Source organism: Perca flavescens, chromosome 10 (assembly GCF_004354835.1).
Source record: "Perca flavescens isolate YP-PL-M2 chromosome 10, PFLA_1.0, whole genome shotgun sequence".
Taxonomy (NCBI): Eukaryota; Metazoa; Chordata; class Actinopteri; order Perciformes; family Percidae; genus Perca; species Perca flavescens.
This window is the reverse complement of record NC_041340.1, coordinates 29,425,126-29,437,337: the sequence shown is the minus strand read 5'-3', so window position 1 is coordinate 29,437,337 and position 12,212 is coordinate 29,425,126. Positions and strand designations below refer to the sequence as shown.

The following is a 12,212-nucleotide window of genomic DNA, read 5'->3' as shown; positions in this document are numbered from 1 at the left end:
ATTCAGCACCATATTCACATGTCCATGGCATATGAAGCTGTTGGCTCTGCTGAAATGGACTCATAATCCAGACTTCAATTGTCCTATTATTAAGCTTTCCCAGTAATCCATTATAACTCACTGTAATTCACCTCCACACCAGTATGTGCGCTGTTCGCGCCCTGCTGGTTAATCTGCTCCACGGTCTCTCTCTATCACTCTGCCCCGCCCCCTACCCCCCCCTCACGCTTCCATTTGAAAAAAATGTGCGGAACATGGGAGATGAGTCTGAGAGTTGGAGCAAAAACTTCCGAAATATGGGAATATTTCAGGCCAACTGCTAAAAGAGTTGTCGGTACACTCTGTTAAACTTCACTTGGAAACACACAGGAGGTGTTCAAGACGTTTGGAGCGGTTTGTTTCTCTCCTCCATGTCTCCTCCGGGGCTCCAAAGATGCACTCACAGAAAAGAAGAAGTCAACGTAAGTATATGATTATTAATGGCGAGCTAGTCTGTATTGTTTATTAACTCTTGATTGTACAGTGACTGTCTTTGGATGTTAAACACTTCGATAAAGTTAGACAGAAATTGGCAGATTCGCGGGTTTGCGGTTCAATAAATCTTAGATGAAACGTGTTACTTACACAATAGGCAGCTCTATCTAACCGTAGGAAGGTAGACAACAAGCTACAACCCGGTTTTCATCCGAAAGAACCGTCTAATGTGGATGAATACAATGCATCCCTGTGAGCGTTATGCTTTCAGCCGAGCGTCTAGGGACCGTCTGCAAAGTGCAAAACGAAAAGTGGATACAAAGATAAAATTCAACAGCTTCACTGTTATTGAGCCTAGCTCTTCCAAAATCACTCCACACATCTATGGCCTCCCTCTGAACATACTACACTGGCTAACTTTTTACAATATGCCTCAGCCTATTTTTTATGAATTTATATTGCCAAAAATTCAATACCGTCAATGTTATTGAGTCTAGCTCTTCCAAAATCACTCCACATATCTAGGGCCTCCCTACCAACATACTACACCTTCTTATGTTGGGTAAGCAGGCTCAGTCTATTTTTAAATAATTTTTATTGGGGATAACATCCAATAGCTTCACTGTTACTGAGCCTAGTGCTTCCAAATTTACTCCACACATCTGGGGCCTCCCAAACAAAATACTACACCTTCTTATGTTGGTAAAGCAGGCTCAGTCTTTTTTTTTATATTTCTTATTGTAGAAAAATGCAATAGCTTAACTGTTAGTGTGCCTAGTGCTTCCAAATGTACTCCACACATCTGGGGCCTCCTTACCAACATACTACACCTTCTTATGTTGGGAAAGCAGGCTCAGTCTATTTTTAAATAATTTTTATTGGGGATAACATCCAACAGCTCCACTGTTATTGAGCCTAGTGTTTCCAAAATCACTCGACACATCTGGGGGCTCCTTACCCACATACTACACCTTATGTTGGCAAAGCAGGCTCGGACTATTTTTAAATACTTTTTATTGGGGATAACATCCAATAGTTTCACTCTTATTGAGCCTAATGCTTCCAAATTTACTCCACACATCTGGGGCCTCCCTACCAACATAATACACCTTCTTATGTTGGTAAAGCAGGCTCAGTCTATTTTTTTATATTTCTTATTGTAGAAAAATGCAATAGCTTAACTGTTAGTGTGCCTAGTGCTTCCAAATTTACTCCACACATCTGGGGCCTCCCAAACAAAATACTACACCTTCTTATGTTGGGAAAGCAGGCTCAGTCTATTTTTAAATAATTTTTATTGGGGATAACATCCAATAGCTCAACTGTTATTGAGCCTAGTGTTTCCAAAATCACTCGACACATCTGGGGGCTCCTTACCCACATACTACACCTTATGTTGGCAAAGCAGGCTCAGATTATTTTTAAATACTTTTTATTGGGGATAACATCCAATAGTTTCACTCTTATTGAGCCTAGTGCTTCCAAATTTACTCCACACATCTGGGGCCTCCCTACCAACAAAATACACCTTCTTATGTTGGGAAAGCAGGCTCTGCCTAAATTCAATACCGTCAATGTTATTGAGCCTAGCTCTTCCAAAATCACTCCACACATATGGCCTCCCTCTAAACTTACTACACCCGCTAAGTTTTGAAAATCTGGATCAGCCTATTTATAATATATTTTTATTGGGGAAAAATTCAATACCGTCAATGTTATTGAGTCTAGCTCTTCCAAAATCAATCCACCCATGTAGTGTCTCCCTCTGAACATACTACACCCGCCACTTTTTGAGAATCTGGCTCAGCCTATTTTTTATGAATTTCTATTGTGAAAAAATTCAATACCATCAATGTTATTGAGTCTAGCTTTTCCAAAATCACTCCACACATCTATGGCCTCCCTCTGAACATACTACATCTGCTAATTTTTGAAAATCTGACTCAGCCTATTTATAATGTATTTTTATTTGGAGAAATTGCAATACCGTCAATGCTATTGAGTCTAGCTCTTCCAAAATCACTCCACACATCTATAGCCTCCCTCTAAACATACTACACCTTCTCATGTTGGGAAAGCAGGCTCTGTCTATTTTTAAAGAATTGTTATTGTGGATAACATCCCATAGCTTCACAGTTTTTGAGCCTAGTGCTTCCAAATTTAGTCCACAGATCTAGGGTCTCCCTATCAACATACTACACCTGCTAATTTTTGAATAGCTGGCCCAGGCTATTTTTTATGTATTTGTATTGTGAAAAAATTCAATACCATCATTGTTATTGAGTCTAGCTCTTCCAAAATCACTCCAACCATGTAGTGTCTCCCTCTGAACATATACACCTGCCACTTTTTGAGAATCAGGCTAAGCCTATTTTATATGAATTTATATTGTGAAAGAAATCAATACCATCAATGTTATTGAGTCTAGTGCTTCCAAATCTACTCCACACATCTAGGGCCCCCCTCTGAACATACTACACCCGCCGCTTTTTGAGAAGCTGGCTAAGCCTATTTTTTATGTATTTTTATTGTGAAAAAAAATTCAATAGCTTTACTCTTTTTGATTCTAGTGCTTCCCAAATTACTCCACACATACAAAGCCCCCTGCCGGTTGTACTACAGCACTTACTTTTAAAAAATAGGCACAACAGGTGTATACTACACCTGTTGTGCCTAGATGTGTTGAGTAAATTTGGAAGCACAGTGAAGCCATTACATTTTTCCCCAATTAAAATATATTATAAATAGGCTGAGCCAGCTTTTCCAAAAATAGCGGGTGTAGTATGTTCAGAGGGAGGCCCTAGATGTAAATCTGGAAGCACTAGACTCAATAACATTGACGGTATTGAATTTTTTCACAATACAAATTCATAAAAAATAGCCTGGGCCAGCTGTTCAAAAATTAGCAGGTGTAATATGTTGATAGGGAGACCATAGATGTGTGGACTAAATTTGGAAGCACTAGCCTCAATAACAGTGAAGCTATTGCATTTTTCTCCACAAAAAAAAAATAAAAAATAGACTGAGCCAGCTTTCCCAACATAAGAAGGTGTAGGCTAGTATGTTGGTAAGGAGCCCCCAGATGTGTGGAGTAAATTTGGAAGCACTAGGCGCAATAACAGTGAAGCTATTGGATGTTATCCCCAATAAAAATATTTAAAAATAGAATGAGCCAGCTTTCCCAACATAAGAAGGTGTAGTATGTTGGTAGTGATGCCCCAGATGTGTGGAGTAAATTTGGAAGCACTAGGCCCAATAAAAGTGAAGCTATTAGATGTTATCCCCAATAAAAATTCTTTACAAATAGACAGAGCCAGCTATACCAACATAAGATGGTGTAGTATGTTGGTAAGGACCCCCCAGATGTGTGGAGTAAATTTGGAAGCACTAGGCTCAATAACAGTGAAACTATTGCATTTTTCTACAATAAAAATTATTTAAAAATAGACAGAGCCAGCTATACCAACATAAGAAGTTGTAGTATGTTAGGGAGCCCCCAGATGTGTGGAGTGAATGTGGAAGCACTAGGCTGAATAACGGTGACGCTATTGGATGTTATCCCATATAAAAATTCATAAAAAATAGGCTGAGCCTACTTTTCCAACATAAGAAGGTGTAGTATGTTCAGAGAGAGGCCCCAGATGTGTGGAGTACATTGGGAAGCTATAGGCTCACTAACTGTGAAGCTATTGGATGTTATCCACAATAAAAAATAATATAAAATAGGCTGAGCCTACTTTTCCAACATAAGAAGGTGTAGTATGTTGGTAGCGAGGCCCCAGATGTGTGGAGTAAATTTGGAAGCACAAGCCTCACTAACGGTGAAGCTATTGGATGTTATCCCATATAAACATTCATAAAAAAATAGGCTGAGCCAGATTCTCAAAAGATGGCAGGTGTAGTATGTTCCGAGGGAGGCCATAGATGTGTGGAGTGATTTTGGAAGAGCTAGACTCAATAACATTGACGGTATTGAATTTTTCCCTAATAAAAATATATTATAAATAGGCTGAGTCAGATTTTCAAAACTTAGCGGGTGTAGTATGTTCAGAGGGAGGCTATAGATGTGTGGAGTGATTTTGGAAGAGCTAGACTCAATGGCATTGACGGTATTGACATTTTTCGAAATAAAAATACATTATAAATAGGCCGAGTCCGATTTTCAAAACTTAGGGGGAGTAGTATGTTCAGAGGGAGGCCATAGATGTGTGGAGTGATTTTGGAAGAGCTAGACACAATAGCATTGACGGTATTGAAATTTCTCTAAATAAAATATATTATAAATAGGCTGAGTCAGATTTTCAAAACTTAGCGGGTGTAGTATGTTTAGAGGGAGGCCATAGATGTGTGGAGTGAGTTTGGAAGAGCTAGACTCAATAGCATTGGCGGTATTGACATATTTCACAATAAAAATTCATTATAAATAAGCTGAGTCAGATTTTCAAAACTTAGCTGGTGTAGTGTGTTCAGAGGGAGGCCATAGATGTGTGGAGTGATTTTGGAAGAGCTAGACTCAATAGCATTGACGGTATTGACATATTTCACAATAAAAATTCATTATAAATAGGCTGAGTCAGATTTTCAAAACTTAGCGGGTGTAGTGTGTTCAGAGGGAGGCCATAGATGTGTGGAGTGATTTCGGAAGAGCTAGGCTCAATGACAGTGAAGCTGTTGAATTTTTCTCTTTGTATCCACTTTCGGTTTTGCACTTTGTAGACGGTCCCTAGACACTCGGCTGAAAGCTGAATGCTCACAGGGATGCATTGGATTTATTCACATATGTAGACGATACTTTCGGATAAAAACCGGGTTGTAGCTTGTTGTCTACCTTCCTACGGTTAGATAGAGCTGCCTATTGTGTAAGTAACACGTTTCGCTTATGATTTATTGAACCGCGAATCTGCCAATTTCTGTCTAACTTTACCGAAGTATGTTAAACAGGCTACTTAGACTTGGCAGTAATGCTTTAAACATTTCAAAGTACAGTAACTGTCATTGAAACAAGACGTGTCAGATCACTTAAATACACACACACACATAATATATTATATATTTACACATACATACTGAGGTAAAAACAGTAGTAGAACAGACCATTATAACTGCAATGCTGACTTGTGACACAAGGATTTACAAGTTCTATTTAACAATAGAATAAAAGTTAAGCACTATGACAAAACGAAAAAAGCAAATGTTAAAAACAGAGTAAGTAGAATATTTGGTGAAATAGGATTTCCAAGCTATTTTTAATAGAATAACTAAAACAGCAATAAGTTAAGCATACTGATGGAATGAAAGTAGAATTTTGGTACTAGTTAATGTGCAATATTAAGTAACAGGTATGAAATAGGATTTACAAACTATAATACCATTGTTAAGCACTGACTGAATGAAATAAGCCAAAACTAAAGTTACGTTAAGTAAAATATTTGGTACCAGAACAGATAATGAGCAGATATCAAGTATTAGAGGTATAATCTAGGATTTACAAGCTACATTTATAAATAGAATAGTTAAGCACTGTAACAATGAAATAAGCAGGAAATTGAATAGGAAGTAATTGAGATCTTTGGTATCAAAGAATGTGCAGGATACCAGGTAATATACATTTTGACATTAAATTTACACATGACAACAAGTGGGAACAAACACAATTAACAGCAGGAAATCTGGCTGTAGAGAACACAGCCAATCAGAATGTGTGGAGTGGTTGGGGTCTACGTGGGGTAGTGGGCTAAGAATTGCAGGACAGTCTAAGTAATGATAATCAGTCTTTCAAGCCTGACTACGGGATCTCCAGAATGAGGCAGCGCAAAATGGGCATATCTTCAGTAATCCCTCGTGCGCCTGTATAAAGGACAAACAACCTCACCATCCCATATCCATCCAAGGCGCTGCCCTCAAAGCAGGGTCATGGGGAATAAAAAAAAAAAAAAAAAAAAGAAGAAAAAGAAAAAAATAATTTCCACAGTGAATATTGTGGATTGGGTGAGTGTAGTCTGGCACTTCTGGTTTCTTGATGTTACTGACTGCAGGATAAAGAAAGTGTTCCAGTTGTCAGTGATACGGGGGTGTCAGTAGTCAGCCTAGGTTTAAGGGGTTGGCTGTGGGTCCCTCTCAGCTGTGCGGCGCCTTTTTCCGCCTTCACGGTCAGATGCTCCTTTCAGGTAACGCGTAACGTTAACCTGGACCGCCTCATCAGTGGCTCTCCAATAGACACATTGGCCCTCATTTATCAACCTAACGTAGAAACCAGCACAGATATGAGCGCAGAAATCATCTTACGACAGGCTTCACGTGGGATTCATGAAAAGTTCGTATCACACCAATCCGAGCGTAAGAACGGTTGTACATTGATAAATGCGGCAGCTGAAAACGATCGTCATTTAAATATCACGCCCCAATATATTCTGGGTTTTGAGGCCTCGCCCCTACAATTTACGACATGGTGAGACGTAATCCGGCTGTGAAGCGGAACTTTTCAGAGGTGGAGATTGAAACCCTGATATCTCTGGTTCATTTGCACTAACGTGTGTACTATTTGGCAGCCTGAAAACTGGTATTAAAGGCTGTAGAAAGAATGCGGGATGAAAAGAGATCACTGATGCGGTCAACAGTGTTGCCGTAGTAAATCGGACTCCAGCTGAAGTTTAGCCTATTTAATTTATACATTCTTGACATATTTTCTATAGTCCTACATGTAGGTGTACCTATAATTAAATAAACATACGGTAGCGGAGTTTATGCAGTGTCTTTTATTTTACTCGTGTTCGTCGGAACGAGGCAACAGCTGAGGGAGAGCGCGTCCTCCGCCCCCCCGTGCTGGACCCTTTCTCCTGACAGCAGAGGGGCTGGAAAAACAAGCCAAAATAACTTGGTCAATGGCAGAAATAAATCATTCACTTGAAAGAGAAACAAAAACAAAAAAGAATAAATAAAAATGTTGTGCATTGTCATGTTTCCTGTATTGAATACCATTGCCAAACATAACACTATAGGCTACCTTTTAAAAGTGAGGAATAATATCCTGTCTCCTTCATATAGCCCTCAGTTGGTGGCTGTTATGGACACTGCTCTCTGGGCATCGGGTCATCTGGCTCCATCGCTACATTTATGGCACCGTGTCTTCCTGTGTGATGTTGTGCAGAACCCCAAAGGCTAAAACAGTGTTGCAGACCGGCGCATAGAGGTCTTCTAAAAGAGCCAGATCTGCCATTGCTGATACGTGATCAACTGATGACTTCTCCTTCTCCTGTTAAACTGATTATATGCTGCACCGCAAGTCCACACTGACTCAAAAACTTGGGTACACGAGTTCAGACCAGACGTGAGATTTTATCGCAGCCTACACTCACGTCCAAATTGATAAATGCCGAGCTTTGCGTAGGAATCGGCGTACGCCCGTCGTACGCCTGTTTTAGGTCGTACGCACGTTTCATAAATGAGGGCCATTGGCACTGAAATGTTGCTGCATAGTTTCCATTTTGTTGTCCATGCTACGCATAACATCGCCAAACTCTCCAAGACGTCGCAGCATTAGGGTCTGATCTGCACCTACAGGGGTTCCCAGAATAAAAGAATAAAGTAGTCAGTCCTGGTCCCTCAACTACTAAACTATGACATTTATATCTAGGTATACTACATGTACAGGTGGCCCCAGTGGGAATTAAACCAACAACCACAGGTGTTTGCAAGTTTACCTGATTGCCAAGTGCAAGCAAACGTCTTCAGCATTGTCCCAACTTGCTTCACCTGCTCTTGAAGTGGGCCGCTGTCATCCGAAGCTACAAAATGAAAAGGCATATGGTAATTTTGAACCTACATTACACACAAAAAAAGTAAAATTTAAGAAAGAGTGCATATTCTCACCTGCTCGTGCATTGCTTTCCCTCAGGGCGTGGTTCTCCTCCCTCAGAGCTTGGTTTTCATTCCGGAGTCTCTGGAAATCTACATAAAATAAATAAATAAATACCATATTTCCTGGAAGAAAAAAAGACAGAACTTTCCATATCTAAGAGGGACATTTTTAATCTTTTACAAAGTTTAGCAGTAGAGATAACACACATCAGGTACTGATAAGAGAAATAATGGTTAAAAGCAAAATTGAAGAAAATGATACATGTACATATACACTATATTATGTCTCGTATGACCGCTTCATCTCATTAGACACCATTGCTTATTATAGTGCATTCACATCTTTGTGTGTAAAAAAAAAAAAAAAGTTTTAAAATCAGCATCAAATTCCATAAACCAAGATAATTAAACTCACAGCCAATGTCTGATCCATCATTCAGGGAATGTCTGAACCAATGATAGCGCCAGGGCCTCTTTTATGTTTGTGGATGGCCTGTAAATGTAAAAAAAACACTTTCAGTAAATAAACAAACAAGTGACATTACAGATTTAAATTTCCAGATATTTAAATATTTCCAGAAGTAAGATAATCTGAAAATATCAGAGACATTGAATTTCAAGGCACAAGTATCTTTAACTATAAGGGTTATATGGATATGCATACCACACTGTCGAAGAAGTTGTGACTTTCACAAAATCTTCCACCGACACATTCAAGCCCCATTTAAGAAAAATTTCTAGGTATAGAGAGATGATATTAGGGCAGTAAGAGTAAAATGCTCACCTCTAAAATTCTCTGTCAGCTCAGACAGCCGCCAGTCAACTAGCTTATTAGCGACAAAGCTGTGTCCATTCAAAATAACCTGGAGAAAACATAGCAATATAGCTAGAGGTTAGCAACAATTCGGAGACTTGACCCGCTTCTTTAGCTAACTGTCACTACTTCAACCAGTAGAGCACTGTATAATATGATAAGCACGGCACAGCTGGTAAACAGTCAATTATTGTGTTAAGCCATGGTCATTTATTTCAGCAAATGTTGCTGAACTAGCAACGGGGACATGGACACAGAAAAGTTACATCAACAGTGAAAATACTCGCTTACCTTGAATACACAACAAAGTTGCACCGAAGAAGCACAGGCCAAAACGCATCGAGTGCGAAGCGACTGTTATTTCCAACGACTGTTGTGAGAAAATTCAAAATTCCAACAACTGCGGGGGAGGGGGGCGTTCTTCTTCTACGGGGGTAGAGAGGACAGGAGGTGTTTTTTTCTTCCTCTTGTTCTGAATTTCTGGCAGACTGATGTGTATACATAGGGGCAAGGGGTTTAATATATGAACTTATTTCTATTTCTTAGTTAATATATCCACGTTTAGAGGGTGTGTCAATTTATTTCTCCTACAAATGGTGATACTGTTTTATCATAATGTACACAACACACAAGTGTGATTGTTCATATTATAAATGTTGACATGACAATATAATAAAAAATACATTAAGAGAGAGAGAGAGAGAGAGAGAGAGAGAGAGAGAGAGTCAAGAATCTGTTATAAACCCTAATGGCTTTGGAGCAAAAAAACTATTTGATGTAATTCACATATAGGCTATTATGATTTTATAATCGCTTCAAATGTGAAAATTAGTTAAAACGCTGTCAGTTCCACTCTAACTCCCAACATGCCAAACAACTCCCAACATTCAAAGCGGCTTGCCACCAGCCGGCCGCCGTCCATTAGACAGAGGCAACCGCCAGAGAAAGGGAAGCAGTCGGCCCGCCAGCTGTCTGCCGGCGGCATCTCGAAAGAAATGGGAGTGACGTATTCGGCGGCAAACGTTTCATCCCCGCCAGCGGGACGCAACTATAGCCGACAGCTTAGGGCCGGTGGCAAAAAGAAGCCCTGTGGATATTTTTTGCTATCTGGGTAAGGACATATATATACGTTAATAGATACTGATCTTAACCATAGTTTTTATTTTTTTTTTTTTTTTTTTACACAGACTAACCTCACCTCATAACGAGGCTGTGACCTATATTTGCTCGGAGCTGTCTGCAAGTCCAGATTTACATGACGCTGATAATGACGCCATTGTGTGTAAGTAATTTTTACTTTTTCATCTTTCCATGTTTAATTTTACTGTGACTTGTGTTTTTTATTCATGCCACTCTCATTTAATTGTTTTCCAGCTGCCTGTAAGACAAATTACGAGACAGCACGCAGGAACTTCAGCTAGAAACAACCAGATGTGGCATCGCGGGCAGAAGCTGTGAAGAGCTCAGCTCTGAGTCGGTCGAGAAGAAAAGAGGGTAAGATTCGATCCGTTTGGTTAATGTGAATATTTTTCAGGTGCATTCATAGATGTGTTGTGGCCATAAATAAATATCACGCAGTACTGATTGTCTTTATTGATTTTTGAATTTTATGAATTTTATTGAAGCGAGACAGTGCTGCCTGCAGGTGAGGTGGGCATTTGGAAGTGCGTCACCATAGACCTACAGGACAACGCACCACAGACGTCTGCAAAATGGACCGTATTCAGACCGAATGCTGCCGGTTACCAACAGCTCCGAGCCAGCCGTGGGTTAGATGTGGACGGTGCTGCTTCTCGTGAGCGTGGCATATTTATTGTGTGTGCTTTGTACACAGTTTTTTTTTCTGATTGCGTTTGTGTTTTGTGTCAATAAAGCTCTATCTTTGAATAAACAGCACGTTCCTGGCAAATCATTTTAACTATGATAATCATGACATGAATATACAACATAGCATATATGAAATATATATATATATATTATAATAATAATATATATATTATAATAATAATAAAGGGGAGATAATAATATATATTATAATAATAATGGCCCAGGTTGACCAATAGCCTAACCCGTGACAGACCTGTCAACCAATCACGAGAGATTTTTCTGGTTTAAAAGTAGTGGTTTCATCCAATAGGAGTGAGGAAATTCCAGCCAGGCCAGACGTTCTCTGGCCAGGCGCCTATTCATATTCTAATTAGATCCATTAACACCTCTGCGGGGGCTCTCCACATACGTCATGGTTTGTTTCCGACAATAACGTTCGCAGCCTGTAAATTGTCGATAACTGCCGAAAATTAGGGGGATTTCCGGGCGTTTACAGGCATTTACGGGGACGGGAATCCAACTTTTCATGCAGTGGTAGCTCACCTGGTTGAGCGTGCAACTTATGTACAGAGTCATTGCTGCAGCTGCCTTGGGTTTGGTTCCGATCTGCAGCCCTTTGCTTTGTCATTCCCCCAGAGATGTTCACAAGTCATTTTTTGGAAGTCCAATTTGAGTCTCAAGTTTTTGAGCTTGAGTCCATGTCAATTCTCAAGTCTTTTGCCATGAGTCCAAGTCAAGTCTCAAGTCTCTGGCCATCTGATCTGTCCCTAACAATGTATTGTTAAATCTTATGAATTCAAAGCATGTCCTGTAGCTACCATCCATACAGTACAGGACAAAATCAGTTGTAGGTTAACTTTATGGGGTCTACTGCAATGCTATCTGAAGAAACACAATTTCTGGGAACTCTGTTTCTCTGTTTCAATTTCATAACTGTATTTTTCAATATTTTGGTATCTGGATCCAGAGAATACATGCTTGTCTGTGTTACTAACTGGCTGTAAAGCTCAACCTCATCATGCATTACATTTTTATAATGAATGACTCAATGCTGCTCTGTCCCTCTCCAATAGTACCTTTTTTAGCATTGGTGAATTCCGTAAATCTGTCATGGCAATGACATGGCAAATTATTTAGCTTGCCACTAATAAAATCTGCATAAAACTGACATATGTGTAGTGTTCTGTGGGGAAATAGCAATACTAAACGTTTCTATCATGTTTTTGGTTTTTTTCAGAAA

At 39.6% G+C, this 12,212-nt stretch overlaps 1 long non-coding RNA gene across 1 annotated transcript; it reads left to right on the top strand.

The window, feature by feature from the left end:
- The first annotated feature begins 261 nt into the window (after positions 1–261).
- Positions 262–10,633, top strand: LOC114562703 (uncharacterized). Its single transcript, XR_003693534.1, has 3 exons — positions 262–461; positions 10,333–10,427; positions 10,520–10,633. It is a non-coding gene; the product is annotated as an uncharacterized LOC114562703 (long non-coding RNA).
- The last annotated feature ends 1,579 nt before the right edge of the window (positions 10,634–12,212 follow it).